This window comes from Vigna unguiculata, chromosome 6 (genome assembly GCF_037176805.1).
Source record: "Vigna unguiculata cultivar grain cowpea cultivar isolate G323 ecotype 2 chromosome 6, ASM3717680v1, whole genome shotgun sequence".
Lineage (NCBI taxonomy): Eukaryota > Viridiplantae > Streptophyta > Magnoliopsida > Fabales > Fabaceae > Vigna > Vigna unguiculata.
Window position 1 is genome coordinate 31,628,800 of NC_140797.1, and position 18,627 is coordinate 31,647,426.

Genomic DNA, 18,627 nt, shown 5'->3' on the forward strand with positions numbered 1-18,627 from the left:
ATGAATTTATATTTAACTTTCTCTTTTTAAAAAAAAAAACAAAAAGAGAGAAAAGGTGGAGATAAGAGACAAATATAATATATGAAAAACTCCAAAAATAATGAAAAAGAATTTTAATAAATATTTGTATTCTTTTTTATATTTTATTTTATATTTTATTATTTATCAACATTAAATAATATCATAAAATAATAAATATACCTAATTTAATTTTTATTAATTTTCAATCATATATAATTTAAAATATTTTAAAAACTTTTAAAAACTTCAAAAAATTTAAAAATTAAAAAAAAAATTGGGGAGCCATGACTTCCTCCCGCCCATCAAACATCCGTCACTTTATATATATATATATATATATATATATATATATATATATATATATATATATATATATATATATATATATATATATATATATTAAATAAAAGCAGATAAAAATCAAGATAACTAAATTATGAATCAAAATAGTTTGATGATCATCATTTATCCATAACAATATTTTACTCACATTTAATTCTCATTTATGGATCTTTTAATTATTGTTTTTTTTTTCAATTATTTGAATATTTTATTATTTGAATTTGCTTAAATTTTAAATATTTTAATAGTAGAGTTTGAAGTAAATGGAAAATAATATTACACGTTGCTCAAATGATATGTTGGTTATCTAAATGACGTGACGCATGATTCAAGGATTTAACTTCCAACTTTATAAAAATGTGTTTAACAAATACGGATTCTTACATATATTAGAAGAAGAAAAAAACCTTCAAAATACATTGACGTGATTAATACATGACAAGAGGGAGAGAATACCAAAAATAAAATCAAGGTTAGACTCCGACATAGTTCCATGGTTTCAATGGTTAGAAATTCTAGTATAATTTAAAAGAAATTAAAAGAAAATAGCCCTGTTACTAATGTTTTAATCGAGTAAAATACTATGTATAAACAATTTTTTTATTGATTAAAAATTATTCTTGTTTAAATCAAAATTTACTTTTGTGTCTCTCCTTTCTACTTATAAATACCACTCAGGAAAAAAATACACAGCAAACACTAGAGTCCTCTAAAAAAATGTTCTTCTTTATTCTCTATATTATCTAGTAAAACAGTGGTGTTCATAAGATTCAGAAATTATTCGATCAATCTGACGAGTTATTGCATCTTGGGGGATGAGCAAATAATATTGTGTATTGTTCTGTGCTCTACATTTTTTGTTTTCTCTCTAAGGATAACGCTATGTGTGTCTCAACCTAGGATTTTTCTATCCTTTCCTCATTTATATTATCTTATATTGTGTTATTATTTGTTATAAGAACTGGATTATCTCTTTTTATCCATATATCTATCTTGTTTTATTTTTAGTTATTATTTTATAACATCAATTACCATTGGCAAAACCAACACATTACAAGAAAATGCTCCATTAGTAACCAATTTTAGTGACTAAAAATTGTTAGTCACTATAATGATCAATTTAGATATCAATTTATAAAATAAAAAATTATTGGTTACTAAAATAATTACTATTATAAATAAAAAATTATAATTAGTCACTAAATTGGTCTTTAAAATTAGTTACCATGGTTTTGGCTACCAAAAGAAATTGGTCACTAAAAATTAGTTACCTAGTTTTTGACTACCAAAATGACTTAGTTCTTAAATTGGTCTCCAAATAATTGATAACCAATTATAATTTTTTATTTATAATAATGACTATTTTAGTAACCAATAATTTTTATTTTTTAAATTGACATTTAAATTAATCATTATAATAACAAACAACTTTTTAATTACTAAAATTGATTACTAATAAAGCATTTTCTTGTACTCCAAGTTCCATGATCTCCCTCAATAATATTTTAACAATATTAATAGTATACTTATGTTTTCTAAACAGATTTATCTTGATTATTAGTTGCGTCTCAAATAATTCTAAGATATTTGTTGCAAGATAAAAGTCAATCTTCTTCGTAACACATTATGAGCATCATTAATGTCTGATAAGATTTTTGTTTTAGAGAAAGTTTCTCTTTGCTCCATGTTTTCAAGTTAGTTCTGGAAGGTTTTACATGCATAGAAAATAAGTGTTTTTGCATGTGGTTTTTTTAAGATAAAGATCAATCTCTTGAATACAAAATTATAAGAGAATGTTTAGATCATTAATCAAAATTTTCTATATATATGTTTAACTTTCTTGTTAAAGTAAAAGAGTTGAGAGCTTAAGTTTCTTTAAACAAGCATTAGGATAGATGATTTAGACATTAAGGTGACGTGATCATAATATTTGATTTTCTGCAAGAATATTGTGTTTTATTTGAATATCAAGATGAATGTTGATAATATGTTATGTATTTTAGTAGTGAAAAATTAAAATATTTGGATTGACTCAAATTAATTTAAGTTGTTATTTTGAGAAATAAAATAATCTCCATTTGAACCAATTGGAACCCCCGTCATATAGATACACATTTGTGTTTGATACGTTGGTGCTTAAATAAACTATAAAATATGTAATCTTTTAGGGTGAGTTTGTCAATTAAAACTTTCTATGACCTGTTCAAACGCAACTCTTGCCGTTTATTGAAAACAATTTTAATACATAATCAACTCTTTCTTCGTAATTTTCACATTATCTTACATTTATCATTATTTCAAAAATATAAATATCAATTTCATAAAATATGTCCACCAAGAAATTTCAAAATAAATTGTATGCTAAAGTGAAAATAAATATATTAAATGCATGTTTAATTACTTTAGTTTGAAAATTATTTCGAAAGACCAAATGAATAATTTCAAAATAAATAATAAATAATAAAAATTTATTCTTAATCCTTATAGTTTCAATCACCATATTTGTTATCATATTATATTTTACATATGCATGTTTTTACATTGATATATTATAAGCCCCCTCGTGAGATGCGGTTGTTTGCTTTAAAGAGTTGATGCTTATAGAACTATAAGATATATAGTTTTTTCGCATAGAGTGAGTTTGTGAATGAAAACTTCATTAGGATGGTGTTACATGTTAATGTTAGTGTTATTTCAATTCACATCTATTTTAGATTCAAAAAATTGAATTGGATTTTTGACCCAAATCAAGATTTAAATTCAGTCCAAATATTTTGATCAAATTTGAAATCCAAAATCCATTTTTTATGAAAGAAATTTAAATTGAATTTTTTAAAATTTGTATCCTTAAGGCCAACACGACTTAGCCTATCCGGATCGTGTTGTAATTGTGATTGTTTTTTTTTTTTCAATTTAATTTCTATATATTTAATTTTGTTCAATTGAGTTTCTAAATTTATTATTTTTGTTCAATTTAGTCTAATTTTTTGTTAAAATAAAACAATTTCGTTGTTTTCAAATTAAGGCCATTTCTTTTTATAAATATTATACAATTTTTTTTCTAAAATTGACCCTTTTATAAATTATTTTGGAAATTTAATTATAATTTTTTATATTTAATAATAAATTGAATATAATATAATTCTTATATCAATTATTAAATAAAATATAATTATTTAAAATATATTATAATACAATCATTAAATTATTTAGAAAAATATACTAAAAAATTCACATCTAAATCTAAAACATTTAATATTTTTATTGTATTTTAGATATTAAAACCTAAAATGTTTTATATTTAAATGTCAATTTTAGAAATATTAGTATCGTTTTCTAAAATATTTTTAATATTTTTAAATTTCAATTTTAAGAATATTTATATTTATTTAGAATATAATTATTAGAAAAAACATCTAATAATTATATTATAATAATATTTTAAATTTATATTCTATTTAACCATTGAATCTAAGAATTATATTCAATTTATTATTAAATATAATAATTTATAATTAAATTTCAAAAATAATTAATAAAAGGGTCAATTTTAGAAAAAATATTTTTATAATATTTATAGAAAACGTAAATTTGGTCTTAATTTAGAAACGATAAATTTTTTTCATTTTAACCAAAATTGAGACTAAATTGAACAAAAATAATGAATATAGAAATTGAATTGAACAAAAATAAATATATAGTAACTAAATTGAACAAAAAGAAATAAGTTCAATTACTCGGATGATACTCACTTTGGTATAGGTGTGTCAATCTGGTATCCGCTCTTAAAAAAATGTCCATTGCATCCCAACTTTGGAAAAAGTGCTTCAATTATGTCCTTTCCAGACATAAATTATTAACTCCGTTAACGACGTGTCACATGTCAGTCAGTGTTTTTTTCATTATTTATTTATTTATTTATTTTTATTTTTTGCAAAAAAAATGTCATGTGTTAGGTCCCTATTGTGAGATGTGACATTGTTAGTGCCACGTGGCAATGCAATGCCACGTGTCAGTGTCACTATCAAATATTATTGTGTTGATTTCAATGTCTTCTTGATTCAATTTAGTACTTAGGCTTAAATAATAATTTGGTCCTAGTTTTCGTTCAGTTTTTTTTTTTTCAATGTAGTCCCACAGTTAATTTTTTTTTTCAATTTGGTCCTAATATTGGTACTTACATATGTGTATCTGATTTAATTTTGTCCCAATTTTTTTTAATAATGAAAATATTTTTTTAATCCATATTTTTATAAAATTAAAACTAATTAAGTATAAATATTTTTACAAAATTAAGTACTAATATTTATATTAGTTTCTCTTCAATTTCAGACCAAATTTATTATTTGTATAAATATTATACTAATAATTTTTATTAAAAATGACTTTTTAACATAGTACTTTATTATTACTTCTTATTAAGTACTAATGTTTTGTTAATTATTACTTTTTTAAAAAAAAATAGAAAAATATTGTCTCTCACTAATTTTAAACCAAATTTTTTATTTGTATGAATATTATACTAATATTTTTTATTAAAAATGACTTAATAAAATGACTTTTATCACTAAATTTTAATATATATATATATATATATATATATATATTAAGTTTTTGTAAAAATATTTATACTTAATTAGTTTTAATCTTATAAAAAATGGATTTTAATTATTAAAAAATATTGGGTCAAAATTGGATTTGTGACATGAATAGGGACTAAATTGAATCATTGAGACATATATGAAGACTAAATTTAAATCGAGATAAACATTTGATAGTGACACTAACACGTGGCATTGCATTGCCACGTGACACTTACAATGTCATGTGTTATACTAGAGACCTGACACGTGACATTTTTATTTTGCAAAAAAAAATTAAAAAAGTTTTAAAAAAAACACAAACTGACATGTGGCACACCGTTAATGGTGTTAGTCATCTCTATCTAAAAGGGACCTAATTGATGCATTTATTTCAAAAGTTAGGATGCAATTGACACTTTTTTAAAAGTGGGCACCAAATTGACACACCTCAACCAAAACGGATACCATTCGAGTAATTAAACCAAAGAAATAACACAACCACAGACTGATATGTGGCATTGACATTGACATGTGGTATATGATGCTGACTTGACACGTGGACAATTTTTCTAAAATTTTAAAAAAATTTCAAATTTTAAAGAATTAAAAATTTTAAAGAAAAATTAAAAAAAATCAAACAAACCCGGAACTGACAAGTACATATTAGAATCTAATTGAACACAAAACAAAAATAAGGACCAATTTGAGTAAATACAACGTAAATAGGGACAAAAAAATATTTAAGCTTATATAATTTAACACTCTTGTGTATTTGAGTTGTTTTTGACAATATTTTACATTTATCACTATTTAAGAAATATACATCTTAATTTCATAAAATATGTTAAAAAGAAGTTCGAACTGAGTTATTTTCTAAAGCGAAAAATGAATATATTGAATGAATATTTCATTACTTTATTTTAAAAGTAGTCTCGAGAGACCAATGAAATTTTTTAAAATTAATATGCTGAAAATAAATATTATAAAGTTACTCTTAACCTTTATATTTTCAATAGTCATAATAGTCATAATTTATGATACACAAATATAATACGTGTATCAGATACGACATATATCTGATACGTCGATACATTTATTTTAAAAATAATATGATACGATACATGATAGATGTCTATTGAAAAATGTGCAATAATTTTTAAAAATGTCATAAATATATTATTGTTAATGTATAAATCCAAATTAAAACCATATGTATTAAAGTTGTCAACTTAAAAAAATTTATAAATTATTATCATCATAAAAATATTATTGTTTTATAGACTAAATTTTCACTGATAAGTATTAGTAAAGTATCGTACACATATATGTGACCTAAATTGAAGAATCAATATATCATATGTCATAATTAATATTATATTTTATATTTACGTATTTTTACAACGAATTATTGTGAGACATAGTTGTGTTTAGTTTGATAATCTCTGACGCCAAAACATTGTGCACATAAATTTGTATCTGGTGAGTTGGTGTTTAAACAAGATATGTAGTATGCAACATTGGGTGAAGCTGTTGAGGAAAACTTCATCTTGTCTATGTCAAATGCTACTCTTAAAATTTATTAAAAACAATTTTAATATATAATTCAATCTTCTCTTGTGTATTTGAACACTTCTTCACAATATTTTACATGTTTTTGTTAAAAAAAATGCAAATATTTATTTCATAAATGTGCACAAGGAATTTCAAAATAAATTGTATGTTGAAGTGAAAATGAATATGTTGAGTGAATATTTAATTACTTTTGCTTGAAAATAATTTTGAGAGGTAAAAAATATTTAAAAATAAATATATTGAAATAAAGAAAACATTAAAGATTTATTCTTAATTACTACAGTTTCAATAGTGATATTTGATATTATATTATAATATGTGAAGAAACTAAAAGAAGATCCTCACTCTAACCGTTTGTCTACAACTACAAAAAGAGTGTTATTAAGAATAATGGTCATATGCATCAAAAATATGTTATGAGGAAAAAGACCTTTTCTTCTACAACTTATCTACAATGACAAAGAGAGTGTGTAAGAGATAAAGAAGAAGAAGAAGACATAGATCACATGAAGTATTAATAAAAAAATTGTGAAAAAAAATATTTTAGTACTTCCAAAAAATAATAATTAGGCGTAACATGCATGTGTTTTCAGGAAGAAATACCCTCATTTCTTCTATCACGTGTAGAAGAAGAATAAGAAGAAAATAAAGTCATATATAAAAATTAACTGAAAAAATGTGAAAAACAAATAAAAAAAGAAAAAGAGAAGAAACTTGTTAATTTTCAACTCAAGTCTATTCACCTTTAGATAGAGAAAACAATAAAATGAATAATAATAATTTTATAAAATACTAATTAAAATGTAGTTAGACATCTAGCACTACTAAAAAAACTCATTTTCTGTAAATTTTGTTTTGAATTTTTTTTAGGAAATACTTATAAATTTTGTTATAAAAAAAATTTGCAAGAAATTGTTGTCAATTTTTTTGTAAAATATTTTGTATAAAACACTTTTCACAACAAATTTTGTAGGAAATACTTGCAAATTTTATAATTTTGCAAAAAATAATTACTCACAAAAGAATTACTTGTCAATTAAAATTCTTAGAAAAATAGTAGAAAAAAGTATTTTTTTTACAAATTTTTTTAACAAATTTGCAAGAAAATTTTCTATATGATATAAAATTTTTAGTAGTGTAGTTTGATAATGAAAGCATCCTAATGGATGTTATGAAAATATGTGGTTTGGATGAACAATAATTTGAGAGGTAGTCCTCAAACTTTAAATTAACATAAATGCATGTGGTCATTGAAAATGACAACCTTTCCACTAGGAAAAGAAACAAGAGGGCCCTACACTATATGATTTATGAATATATATGCTACCAAAGGGTGTTGGTGAAAGCCATAGAACCCTAAACCTAATCCACTTTCTTTTATATATATATATATATATATATATATATATATATATATAAAATTCATTTTAATATTCCGCCTTCACTCTTTCCACCACCATGTTTGGTGAAGTTTCTTAAAACACAACTTAAATATGAAATTTCCATTAGTGGCATCTCATGGGAGAAATTAATGATCCTAACATACTTGTTTGGTGAAATATACTTGGAAAACCACTTTAAATAACGAGGTTTCCACTTCATTATATAATATAGTTGTAAAGTTGTATTTCTATCATTTAATTAGCTAAATAAATTATTGTTACAAAAAGTGTATTCTATAGTATTATTTTAGATATGTTTCTCAGTAACTAATATAACAAGAAATACAATGCTAAACTTAAAGTATTTTACAAGTTTTTTTACGTTGGTTACATACAAGTTCATGTAAAAAGTTTTCAATTGAATTTAATGACTATATATTTAAATAATTAATTAAGAAAATAATACATGAGTTTAGTGTAATAGAAAATAATACATGCGTTTAGTGTAATTTCTTTTTCTTAATTGTTCATGCTGTCATAATCTTTCAATAACAAATGCATTCTCCCAAGTTTTTCTTTTTAAAACGGTGATTGAAATATTTGTTCTATACATTCATTTGATTTTTGAACGGAACCTTAAAGTTTAATTTAATAAAATAAAAATCAAATGTCAATGGTTAAAAAATAGATTTATAAGTATTTCTAAATAATTGTAAACTTACATCAGTAGTATGTGTAACATTACATTTGTTTTTTTCGGGTGATATAGTAGTTCGAAGTCATAAACTTTCAAGAACTTTATCCATCGCCATTGTCTCATATTTAGTTCCTTATGATCAAATAGATACTTCAAACTCTTGTGATCATAGAAAACTTGAATTTGTGCCCCATATAGATAGTGTCTCCATATCTTTAAAGCATACACCACAACTGCCAATTCCAAATTATGGGTAGAATAGTTCTTCTCATCAATCTTTAATTTCCTTGAAACATATGGCACAACCCTCCTTTCTTACATGAGCACACAACCTAATCTCGAATGAGAAGCGTGGCAATAAAGCTCAAAGGATTTATTTGTGTTAGGGATTACCAACACTAGAGCATTTATCAACCTACACTTCAACTCATGAAAAGTTTTCTCACGTCGATTTGTCCAACCAAACGACTAATCCTTGCGAGTTAGTTGTGTCAAAGACGTAACTATTTTAGAGAATCCTTCTATGAATCTCCTATAGCAGCCAACTAAATTCACAAAACTCTTTATCTCCGACACAAACTTAGGTCGCTCCCTCTGCAATACTACTTCCACTTTGGATGGATCCACTACTATACCTTGAGATCATATCACATGTCCCAAAAATTGCACCTCCTTCATCCAGAACTCGAAGTTAGATAGTTTGGCGTACTACTTTTTCTCTCTCAAAATGTCAAACATTGTCTTAAGATGCTCAACATGATCCTCATAAGTTTTGTAATAGATAAGGATGTCGTCTATGAAGATTACGACAAACATATCTATGAACGTCCATGAATATGCCAGAAGCATTAGTCACACTAAACAACATAACTACATACTCATAGTGCCTATACTTGGAACTAAAAGTTATCTTCTGTACATCATCAGCCTTAACCAGAATCTAATGGTACCCTGATCTCATATCTATCTTTGAAAACACCACTACACCATACAATTGATCTAACATATCATTTATCCTCGACAAGGGGTACTTGTTCTTGATGGTCAACTTGTTCAACTGTCTATAGTCCATACACAACCTGAAACTATCATCCTTCTTCTTCACTAACAAGATCGGTACTCCCCGCAGTGACACACCTTGGTCAGATAAACTTCTTTTCCAACAACTCTTCAATTTGTTTCTTCAACTCTGCCAACTCTATTGGAGTCACACGATATGGAGCTATTGATACCATCCTATTTTTAGTGATGATCGTGTAACTTATGGCACGGGAGTAGATGATGTTTTAGGTGGTGCTGATGATGCATAGTGTTGGAGCGGGGCTAGTTGAGAGATGTTTTAAAGAACAATTCATATGTTGTTTTGTATTCAGCTTTCTATGTTTTTTGGAACTTGAGACTTGTGACACAGTTATTTCGGATTATGAATTTTTATTTTGCGTGTTAAACAATTTTTAACATTTCTCGCATTTTGGGAAGAATATTTAATGCCAAGTTATTTGAATTATTATTTAATTTTATTTAAATTAATAATATCCGACCAAGATGTTACAATACCCACTATCACACAACACCCAACTATGAGATTACTTAAACATGTTACCTTTGTTCCTGTCATAGCATAAAATCTCCCTGAAGCTTGAGCTCTATCACCTCCCTTCTTTTATTGGGGTTGAGATTGAGGTCTTGCTATTATGCTCCTGACAGAAGGACAAACCTTGATGAAATGTATTTCCTCCAACAACCATGACACTTCCGCGAATCAACCAACTATAGGCATGCACTCTTCTTATGTGGTCCTCCGCACTAAAAACATTAGGTCCGAAATTGTTGAAATCGCTACTGAGAAGAAAACCCTCTAGTCCCTTGAGACTAAGGCCTATAATATGGTTTCTTCCTCTTTTCTTGTCTTGGCTTGGACCTAGATGGTTCCCCACTCTCTGTTGTTGCACCTGTTGAGCCTCCACTTCAACCTTCAGGTTCTCCATCACTTTTGCCTTCTCTACTAAGGCAGTAAAAACCTTAATGAGAAATGTGTCATCTACAACTTGATATCTCCTTTCAAGCCATTCTCAAACTTTCTGTTGGCCCACTCCTCATCTCCAAATATGGTGTGGAAACACCCAAATGTTAAATCTTTTAGCATATTCAACCATAAACAAGTTCCCTTGCACTAGTTGTAGGAATTCGACTTCCTTAGTAAATCGATATTGTCTAGGAAGTACTCTACAAGGAAGCACTTCTTGAATACATCTCAGGTCAACTCTTCTCTTTTCTCTTGTAGCATCATCCTCATACTATCCCATTAATGCCTTACTTCCCTAGTGAGCATATAAATTGTATAAGCTAATCGGTTCTTAGTAGTACACCTTTTTGAATCCATTCTGGTGTTATTCCTAGGCTTCCAATTAGAGCGTTATCTTGATTCATTCACCATTATTTTCTTGTTTGGATTTATTGATATTCCATTCCTCTTGATTCAATACAGTCCCCTTTGAGTTTAACACTTATTGGTCATAGAATTTTCTTACTTTGTTCCTTTGGCTCTCTCAGTTTTGGTGAACTTTGTGGTGTAGGAAATTTCTCCAAAGGTGAACTGAGTGCTAGAGGTATCATCTTAGGGAGTGAAGATTAAAACTAAGATCAAAGCAAAGGAGATATTTCAATAAGCATTAAATGTAAAACTAATTAAGGATCTTTAAGAGTTATGATTCTCACTCGATAAAACATAATAGAGCACTAACCTTGATCCATGGGAGATCCTATGAATATGCGTTCTTCAAATTTGTAATCTTGTATGCTCTTCAATCACCGTTTCCCAATCTATCTCTTTGCCTTTCTTTCTCTTCTCACACGTTCTTGATGGGTTATTGTGAACAGAATCTTATGGCCAGAGATAGAACCCCAATTCCTTTTATAAATCAACGTCCATCAAGTTGGTTTTTATTTTATCTTTATCTTTATTTTAGTTTATTATCACTTCCCATAATAATAACCAATAAGTCTTTATATTTTATTAAATCACAATTGGGCTCATCCTAATATTTCAAATGAGTCACTAATAGAATTAATTCGTCAATTAATTCTATCATTCTCTCACTTGACTCATATGATGTCATAACATTATGTGATTTAATACATAAACATAATGCGCAATAAAAGACCTTGCATAAATTGGTTCCATCGTTATTCATAATTAAAGATACAGAAATAATAAGAGTCATGGCGGTCACACATCATTTGGTCGACATGATCCCTTCCATGTACTACTATATCATCCCTTTCTCCTTAATATGATCTTAAAAACGAGAAATCCATAATGGGTTCAAACATAATGTCATTTTACAAGCAATAACCACCAGTGCAGTTAGGGCTTTTGGCCCCGGTTACTTTCTTGATTCTGCCTCGGTTTTAGAACCGAAGCATATTGGGGCGAGGCCAAAAGACACCCATTTTTGGCCTCGGTTATCACCTGAGGCCATAAAGGCTCTTTTCTGCCCCGGTTACAGAGGGACCGAAGCCATAAAGGCTCTTTTCTGCCTTAGGTCTCCTCACTCCCACCCTCGAATCAGTGTCGTCCAAACTCGCCTCTGTCCTCCGCACCTTCTTCATCACCGTCGGCGTCGACACCAAACTTTGCTTCATGCGCACCCTCGGTTACATCACAACAAAACTACACATGATAAAAGAACTGAGCGTAGGGTTAGGTTTTAAAACGCTTGTGCCTTCTCCCAGATTCTCTTACGCGACGGAGGCTCGCGGTCTCTGGATCCTAAAGGGTTACTCCCTAGTGATGAATATGAAACTGGTGCGAAGCAACGCTCAAAAAAGTCAATTTTGCGGCATCGACGCTAAGGAGTCCATTCCCCGTTACGCTCTCGCACACCACCAACTTGAGGCACACGTGCAAATAGAGTACACCGTTGGATTCTGCAAGGGGTTCATCCAGGTTCGTGCACGTTTGGATAACACACGCCTTGAACTCACTAAGAGCGAGAGATGAAGATTCAATCAGCAGCAATGGATGAGGAGATGGAGGCGATGAAAACCCACGGATGACGATGACAGCTGGTCGGCGACAGCATCGGAACTGGTGGTGGCAGAGGGCGGCGCGACGTTCGTGCAGAGAGAACTGGGGAAGAAGATGAATAGTGATCGGAGTTCACGAATTGGGGATTTTTAACAAGCTTTATGGCCTCGGTTATTCAAAGAATCGAGACCTAAAGTGGCTCAATGGCCTCGGTGAAAGGGGACCCGAAGCCAAAGGGGGCGGCGTTGATGAAATTATTAAATTAGGGTTTCTGGGCAGGGCAGGGTTATAGGCTTCGGTTCTATTTTAACCGAGGCCTAAAACAACCCAATATTGTCTCGGTCCATAAGCACCCGAGGCCAAATGTGTTGATGCTAGTGGCAATTTTGAAATTTTCATTTCTGGGCTGCCTAATAGGCTTCGGTTCTTTGTGAACCGAGGCCTAAAACTGCTTACGGCACCGGTTGTTTGTAGAACCGAAGCAATATAGGTTGATGAAATTGCAAAATTGCCACCGCCTCCTTATAGGCTTCGGTTCCGCCATAACCGAGGCCTATAAGGCGAGATAAAATATCAAATCTGCACTAGTGAACATAACATAATTTTTTTTCTTCATCATAATTTGCATGCATAAACATAAAGAAGAAAACACAGATTTCAAAAATTTATACATTAGGGAGCTCAGAGTGTCACATAAACATTAAAAACATTAACATTTAACATTCACTAGTAGACATAATGCCCATATTCTTTACATGACCAGCATACAATTTGGGCGGTAACCCTTTTGTTAAAGGGTCAGCAATCATAAGATCTGTGCTAATATGTTCTATTGACACTTTACGTTTCTGAACTTCTTCTTTAACGACAAAGTATTTCAACTCCATATGCTTAGCACCTTTAGAATACTTGTCATTTTTAGAAAAGAAGACTGCTGCGGAATTATCACAATAAATTTTCAGCGGCTTGGAAATACTATCGACTACTCCAAGTATTGAAATAAAGTTTCGCAACCAATTAGCCTGAACTGTGGCCTCAAAGCATGCCACAAATTCAGCTTCCATGGTGGATGCAGCAATGACAGACTGCTTCGCACTTTTCCATGAAATCGCTCCTCCGGCTAAAAGATACACATAACCAAATGTAGACTTTCTTGTATCCACACAGCCGGCAAAGTCTGAATCTGTATAACCTATCACCTCAAGGTGATCAAATTTTCTATAAGTAAGCATGTGATTCTTTGTTCCTTGTAGGTATCTTAAAACTTTCTTTGCAGTTTTCCAATGCTCTAGACCTGGATTACTTTGGTATCTACCAAGCATACCAACTGCAAAGCTAATATTTGGCCTCATACAGGTTTGAGCATACATCAAACTCCCAACAACATATGCATAAGGGATATTTTCCATCTGTTTCCGTTCCAAATCATTCTTTGGACATTGCATGAGACTAAACTTGACTCCTTTCTGTATTGGAATGGGAGATGCTGAACATTTATCCATTCTGAATCTCTCTAAAACTTTATTAATATATGCATTTTGAGACAAACCTAACAGTCCTTGTGATCTGTCACGAAATATTTCTATTCCTATCATATAGTATGTCTCACCCATATCTTTCATTTCAAAGTTATTAGAGAGAAACCTCTTAGTCTCACTTAATAGACCAAGATCATTAGTCGCAAGCAAGATATCATCAACATACAGAATCAGAAATATAAACTTACTCCCACTGACCTTCAGATATATACACCGATCAACGGTGTTTTCCTTAAATCCGAAGGACACAATAGTATCATTAAACTTAAGATACCATTGCCGAGAAGCTTGTTTAAGTCCATATATCGATCTCTTAAGTTTACACACCATGTGCTCCTTTCCTTCTTCAGCGAACCCCACCGGTTGGTCCATATAGACATCCTCTTCTAAATCCCCATTCAGAAAAGCAGTTTTAACATCCATTTGATGCAACTCAAGATCATAATGAGCTACTAATGCCATGATAATTCTAAAAGAATCTTTCTTAGAAACAGGCAAAAATGTTTCCTTATAGTCAATGCCATCCTTCTGAGTAAAACCTTTGGCAACAAGACAGGCTTTGTAACGTTCAATATTGCCTTGAGAGTCACTCTTAGTCTTAAAGACCCATTTACACCCAACTCTCTTGCATCCTTCTAGCAATTCCACAAGGTCCCATACGTCATTATGTGCCATTGATTTAAGCTCATCTTTCATGGCATCTAACCACTTATCAGAATTATCACCATTAATGGCTTCTGAAAAAGAAATTGGATCATTATCAATACTTAAGTCATTTTCTGACTCTTGTAGATAAACCATATAGTCATTCGAAATAGCAGACTTTCTATCTCTGTGAGATCTTCTTAATACTATTTCTTGTGGTTGTTCTATTATCGGTTCATTATTAACCTCAAGATCATTAATTTGTTGTTCTTCTTGATTGTTGTGAGTTTCTACAACATGTGGAACAACAACTCTTGATAAAGAAGTACTAGTTATAGGAACTTGTACTCTAACTTCCTTAATCTCCACATTTCATGAAGCTTCACTCTCACTGGTTTCACCATTTTCAATGAACCGAGCATTTCCAGTTTCAATGATTCTTGTACTATGGGTAGGACAGTAAAACATATACCCTTTTGATTTTTCTGGATAACCAATGAAAAATCCACTAATTGTTCTTTCATCCAGTTTCTTTTCTTGCGGATTGTATATTCTTATTTCTGCCTGACAACCCCAAACATGCAGGTGTCTCAAACTGGGTTTCCTATTTGTCCATAACTCAAAAGGAGTCTTTTGAACAACTTTACTAGGAACCATGTTCAACAAATACATGGCAGTTTTTAAAGCATACATCCACAATGATACAGGTAAACATGAATTACTTAACATACTCCTAACCATATCCATTAAGGTTCGATTACGCCTTTCTGATACACCATTTTGTTGTGGTGTGCCTGACATTGTGTATTGAGCACAAATACCACGTTTCTCAAGGAACTTAGCGAACGGACCAGGGTGTTGTCCACTTTCATCATATCTTCCATAATACTCACCACCTCTATCAGACCTTACGATTTTCACCTTTCTGTCTAATTGCCTTTCCACTTCATTTATATAAACTTCTAAGGCATTTACTGACTGAGATTTCTCATGCAGTAGATAGACATGTCCATAACGTGAAAAATCATCAATAAAGGTGATGAAGTACTTCTCTTTATTGAAATAATTTACATCAAATGGACCACATATATCAGTGTGTATGATTTCAAGAAGCTGAGTGCTTCTCGTGGCTCCTTTCTTTGTGTGTTTAGTTTGTTTGCCTTTAATACAATCCACACACACATTCAGATCAGTAAAATCTAAATCCGGAAGGATTTCATTCTTTACTAATCTTTGCATTCTTTCTTTGGAAATATGTCCTAAACGTTTATGCCACAAGTAAGCAGATCGTTCATCCACTAAACTACGTTTACTGCCAACATTGTGATGCAAAGTCATAAGAGTTTCAGCATATAAATTATCCAAATTCAATTTATATAAACCATCATAAAGTGTACCAGATCCAATCATAAAAGTATGCTTAAACAAACTGAAACAATCATTTCCAAACTTAAAAGAATATCCAGCAATATCAAGCTTAGACAAAGAAATTAAATTCCTAGTGATACTAGGTACATAAAAAGTATCCATAAGGTCTAAGTGATATCTAGTGTCGAGGATTAAACGATAAGTCCCGCCCGCTTCCACTGGAACTTTCTCTTTATTGCCCATGAAGACAAACTTCTCATTTGGGTTTATGGTTCGGGTTGTAAGAAATCCTTGCATCACATTAGAAACATGAGTCGTACATCCAGAATCAATCCACCACGTATTATGGGAAACTTCAGTTAAGTTTGATTCAAAACATACATAAGCATTATGCTCACCTTTCTTTTCGAACCAAGCTCTACGCTTTATGCAGTCCTTCTGGAACTGTCCAGACTTCCCGCAGAAATGACATTTGTCATTTTTCTTCTGGATTTTGGTTGATGACTCGTCAATTTTTAGTGGTCCTTTACCCTTTCCATGTTTCTTAGCAACTTTCTTTCCAACAGCTCCTGGATTCTTCACATACTGAATAAAGTGGCTTCCTAAGTTCTTCAGTCAGGTCTCCTCCTGAACTAGCATACTGTGCAATTCATGCACATTCCATTTGTCTTTCATGGTGTTGTAGTTCATCTGGAACGGACCATACTTAGACGGTAATGAGTTCAGAATGAACTGCACGAGAAAACCTTCATCCATTGTCATTCCTAAAGACTTAAGTCTTGCTGTGATATTTGTCATCTAGATCACATGCTCGTGCATAGTACGCGAACCTTCAAACTTCATAGTGGTCAATGTACTCATCAGTGTCCCAGCGAGAGACTTGTCAGCAGTTTGGGAGCGCTCTTCCACAAATTTCATAAATTCTTTTACGTCATCAGTTTTGGGAAGAGCTGACTTTATATTGCTTGCTATGCTCATTCTCATAAACATTAAGCTAAGTCTGTTTGGTCTTGCCCAAGCTTTGTAATGGGCTTTCTCTTCATTGCTACTAGCATTCGTGATAGAAGCCAGCTTTTCAACTTGAAAAGCTAGATCAAGATCCAACACACCTAAGTGAAATTGGACTTGCTCACTCCAGTTAGGGAAATTCAACCCATTAAAGACTGGAACAGACGAAGCATGCGAGTGTAAAGATACCGGAATAGAGACTGCAAATAACACATGCCTAACATCAATGCTTTGAGTCATAAAACTAAACGTAAAAACAGATTCAGATATAAACAATCATTCTATGCATATTAATGTTCTCCTTTGGGAGATCCAATAATATACAAACATAAACATAATGATGCTAATCATATTATAACATTATTGATAATTAAAATCTGCATAAACTAGAATCACCCACTACCTTTGGGTATATAAATAAAACTAGTGACGCATACAAAATTATCTACAATCATGTTCATTAATTATGAGAACAATTAATCAACCTTTGGGCGATCCTTAAATGCCTTATAATTAATGAATTTTAATTAGCCCATAAATTTAATTATTCATAATTTAGCATCCATACTATAGGTAATTAAAATAAAAAACATTAATAATTTGAAATCACAAATTTTAAAATTTTGGCCACTTTAGTGACTAACAAAATTTATCATACTTAATTTCAAATAAATAAATACACATACATTTAATTGCTATAAACTTTATATAGCATCCTCGTTAATTTTAATTTAACAATAACAAACATAAATATTATTACAAATTAAAATAAAATTATTAATTATTTATATAAATAAAATAATTAATATTAATTTTATTGGTAACGTAAACCAATAAAACATTTAAACTTTAATTTTAATAAACCACAATTACGTGATCAATTATTTAATTTCGTAATTATCAATGCTCCATTATATCTCAATGAATTTAATTGCGTCAGGAGAAAACCAAAATTGGAAAACTGAAATTCACGTTCACACAGTAACAACACACGTTCACGGTAGTGGTTTTATGCCATTCACACATTATTCACGTTCATGCAACAATTTTTTTCTTTTCTTTTATTCAATGCCAAAAAAATAAAAACACCATCACATACAATTCCAAGCAGCGAGAATCAATTCTCGTTTCCAACCATGGCATTCACATTCAATTTTAAAGTAGCGGAAAACTTAAATAACCCTTCAAACTTTAATTAGGGTTCATAAAAAAAAATTGGAAACAAACATCATAAAAGGAGAATCATAAATCCTACAACATAGGCTCTCATACCACATGTAAAACTAATTAAGGATCTTTACGAGTTATGATTCTCACTCGATAAAACATAATAGAGCACTAACCTTGATCCATGGGAGATCCTATAAATATGCGTTCTTCAAATTTGTAATCTTGTATGCTCTTCAATCACCGTTTTCCAATCTATCTTTTTGCCTTTCTT

General features: G+C 30.1%; 1 pseudogene; it reads right to left on the reverse strand.

The window, feature by feature from the left end:
* Nucleotides 1-13,327: 13,327 nt before the first annotated feature.
* LOC146885799 (secreted RxLR effector protein 161 pseudogene) lies at nt 13,328-14,129 on the reverse strand (annotated as a pseudogene).
* Nucleotides 14,130-18,627: the final 4,498 nt, after the last annotated feature.